This window comes from Notolabrus celidotus, chromosome 19 (assembly GCF_009762535.1).
Source record: "Notolabrus celidotus isolate fNotCel1 chromosome 19, fNotCel1.pri, whole genome shotgun sequence".
In the NCBI taxonomy this organism is placed as follows: Eukaryota; Metazoa; Chordata; class Actinopteri; order Labriformes; family Labridae; genus Notolabrus; species Notolabrus celidotus.
The window spans coordinates 27,506,249-27,510,399 of NC_048290.1; the positions used below are offsets into that span (position 1 = coordinate 27,506,249).

General features: G+C 41.1%; 1 long non-coding RNA gene across 1 annotated transcript; it reads right to left on the reverse strand.

The window, feature by feature from the left end:
* Positions 1-213: 213 nt before the first annotated feature.
* Positions 214-1,330, reverse strand: LOC117831472. The gene is made up of 3 exons (XR_004635004.1): positions 928-1,330; positions 520-613; positions 214-285 (listed from the first exon to the last, which is right to left on the reverse strand). It is a non-coding gene; the product is annotated as an uncharacterized LOC117831472 (long non-coding RNA).
* Positions 1,331-4,151: the final 2,821 nt, after the last annotated feature.

Here is a 4,151-nt window from a genome sequence, read left to right on the forward strand (position 1 = left end):
TTCTGTTGATTTGCTCTTTGCCAGGTCTGCAAAATAAAACATCTTAAACAACATTTCCCCGATACTGAGGCATGGTGGGGGGTCAACTTAGGTCCAGTCTGCCCCCGGGCTCGCTATACACTGAGGGAAACACTGAAATATATTAATATAAAACAATATCATCTAGTTTCGATATCATCATCCATGTCTGCTCATACTTTGTATTTCTTTTTGAGGTTGTCCCATTTTTTTTTGGCATGCATGGGAGTGACCAGCTGATGCAGGCCCATCTCTTCCAAGATTGTTCTAAACAGACAGAAGCAAGGGAAAAGTTAAACACAAGATTACATTAACAGGATACAAATTTATGAAAGTGGACTTAAGGAAAGGCACGAATTCTACAAACACAACCCAATAACATTTACATATTGACCTTTGTTCTATGGATTATCATTTTATTTTGAGCTTTGTATAGGCTTTGGATTCATTTAATTGAAATTGACGTACAAAATGTATACATGTTACAAGTTATTGATTTACCTCCATCCAACAGCGGCTGAGTTCTTGGCCCCAGTGAACAATATGTCGTGCTTCTTGCGAAGCTTTATGAATGTTTGTGTCTACTCCTTGCTCCCTAACAAAATAAATGTGAAGCACGTTTTGTCACGTCTATAGGCACAATGGTTCTTATATGGCGTAATGACAATTATAATACAATTTATAATAATCCTCAAGTTAGCTCTGTATTCAATGCAAACGTCTAACTACACTTTACAGTTGTACAGTCTGGAAATATCGCTGGTGTCACTGCCTCACTTAATTATGGTCATAGTGCTACATTTATATTACTAACGTCACGTATTTAAACAGAAGATTTAAGGTTTTAATGTTCCTTGAAGATTCACATATCTGGCGTTGGATGTTCAAAGGAGTAGAACAAATACTTACATTTGAATGTGAATTTCATGCTCTCTCCGCTACGTTCCGGTGTCGCCATGTCTAATTTTCATGAATGAGCGGCGGCGCAAAGGATCTTGGGATATATGGGGCCGCAAAGGATAGTAGCGATGTGTCCTTCTAGAACAGGGAAAAGAAGGCCGCATTTGTGGGCTGCATCCGGGTGTTTTTGAAGGAGCCTTCGAAATGGGACAGCCTTCGCGCAGCGTTGTGACGCAATCGGCCTTCAAAATGCAGCCTCAGGAGGATGCAGCCCCTGAATTGAGACACAGCTTGTGTGAAGGTGGGGGTCAGGGTGTGTCTCCTCTGCTTGGCTGCTGCTGCAATCACTGGACCAGCTTCACCTGTGGATCTCCTTTTGTCTGGAGGGATCTGCTACATGTTGTGTGAGACTCTTTTGTATCTTGTGTGGACTTAAGTAAAAGAAAAACTAGAGCTCTGTTGTCTAATGCTCCTTATTTTTCCATCTGGCTCTACACTCCTCTGCCATCGCTTCTCATCTAGTTGGTAGGGGTTTATCCACCCTAAACAGGACCAACAGGACCTTGCTGCTCCAGCCCCATGTTTTGGAAACCAGCGTGTCCTCTGACCCTCCAGACTTGCCTTGAGGAGAGAGTCGCTCTGGCCATAAAAGTACACAACCGTCATCAAACATTTTCTTTCACATGTAAACCTTCAGTGACTAAAATGTTTCCAATTTGCAGATCCAGAAGACATTTGGGCCATACAAAATGCTGACATCTGACCTAAAGGGCCTCACACCTGGACGGGAACTGTAGAGCGAGGTAATTCTGGATTTAAGTTGTTTCCGATTTTTGCAGGCATTTGAAATTGATTCCACATTTTTGTGTGTGTAGATCGTAAATGCCTAGCTGTTGACACTGACAACTGAGATTTCTCATCTCAGTGTTAAAGGGGACATATCACGCTTTTTTCATCAATATATATTGGTCTAAGAGGTCCCCAAAACATGTCTTTAAAGTTTATGCTCAAAAAAACACTTTGAAATCAGATTTTGGCATGCCTGAAAAACCCTCTTCTTCATTCCTCATCAGAACAGTCTGTTTTCCCTCTGACCACGCCCCCTCAGGAAGTGGATGTGCCTCGGCTTTCCAGCACGTTGATCTAATGTTTACATGTTGGCTGAATATACACGGCTGCTCAGAGATCACGTTACTTCAACCCTCTGAATCTGATCCTGACGGAGAGGCGCCTGTAGCAGGACCTTTCTGAAGGATTGGTCACAGATTTAGTGTTTCTTGTTGTTTTATTTATCAGTATGTAGACGTGTGTCTTGGTACACAGCTATGAGCATGTAGCTATGTGGCTATGCTAATTAGCGCTAGCACTTATCCATGACAAATAAAAATCATCCACTAGATCTTCAAATCTGCAGACGTGGGGAGTAAAACCGACCTTTGTGTTTATTAAGACAGCCTACAACTAGCATGCCTCCCTCCTAAGCTCCTTGTTAGCACACATGTGTGCAGGTAATGAAAAATGGAGGAGGGGTTGAGTTGTATTTTATACAGTCTATGGGCTGAACAAGCTCCGAGCTCTGACTCCGTGACAGACCAGATATTGTTGTTACGTAACAAAAACACGGAAGTCTGAAACGGCTCGTTTCACACACATTTACAGAAAGGTGGAGAAATCAGAACAGGGGCAGAATGGATTTTTTTCATTCTCGGGGGGTTTGTAGACATGCCAGGGACACATATTTCAGGTAGAGAACCATTAAAAAGTCAATTTTGCATGATATGTCACCTTTAAATCACGTTGTGTATTACTCCCTATCTATGTATAAATAGCTTTTTAACGGTTATTGACAGAAATGTATCAAATATCATGTCCTACTCCAGCTTCAAGTATTTTATAAAGTTTTAGAACAATTAAAGAGCTCATGAAAATTTGCAAAAGTCATGTTTCTGGTGAGTTCCAAGTGAGGAAATTAAAACAATGCAACATAATTTGTCATCTGTGTCCAAGGATTTGTTGGATTGCACTGCTGTTGTATTCATTTCTGAATAGTCAACAAAATGTGATTTCCGGCTCATTCTAAATACTTGCATTTATCTTACTTATGCATTTTCTTTTCTTTCCGTTTGTCATTTTCTCCTGCTGCAATGGGCTTTTAAAGACAAAGTACTCAATTTTCATATTTTCCTTTAAAAAGTCCATGGAGGCATTTTATATGAGGCGAGAAACATTCTAATATTCTGCACAGTCCTCAGCACAGTCCATCAGGGGGTGCAAATTAGGGACACATTTCAGTGAAATAAATGTAACCTTGGGAGTAGTGACAGAGGCCTTCAATTGGAACGCCTGTTCTTGTTTTCCAGTTCTTTATATTCAGCCCGTGCCTTCTGATGGGCCTTAGTGGGATTGATGAGGAGGAGAAAATTTAGCACAACGACAGCACAAAGATGTTCATATTTTCCTTGTTCCCAGATCAATTCAGAGAAAAAGTAATTCATCTATCTTCCAAATGAACTGGAGTTAAATCAGTCAGTTCGTAATCTTAATTATACAACTACTCCCAAATTATAACTGATGCAACTGCAGCTTTCTGATGATTTCCTGTCTGTATTTCACAATTTGTATTCATATCCACCCTTCATTTATTTGCCTGATGCATGGAGGAGAAATAAACCATACACACACGTAGATGTATACACAGCAAGATTTCAATCATTTTAAAAGTGAACCTTTCTCATACAAATTCCTGCCTTTTCTGAAGCCTGAATAATGCGTGTTAGCATGAGGCTGAGGTTTGGGATTTATGTCTGAGATGGAAGGGGATTTCTTGTCACTCACATCCTGATCAATGTAAATGCAGCAGGGGAGTGAAGCTGCAGGTTCTGGTATAAATCATATCAGAGGACACTTTGTCTTGGTCTCTTGTCTGGTTTGAAAATGTCAATCTGTCCACAGTGTGTCTTCATACTTTCATATTCTCCCATGTATTTCCGACCTTTGGCTGTGCTCTCACAACACACAAACATTTGTGTTTCTCCCACACCTGCCGCCACCCCTCGCACCGATGCTGCGGCGATGTTTGTAAATGAGTATCTATTAAAATGCCATTATAAGAAATGGGGAGTGATGTTGTCCCTGGCAGGACTTTATTGGAGAGTAAATGTAAGCTCCCACACACAGCGAACACCTCATTAACCCAGTGGATATTTACAGCCCCGCAGCACGGAGGCATGAAG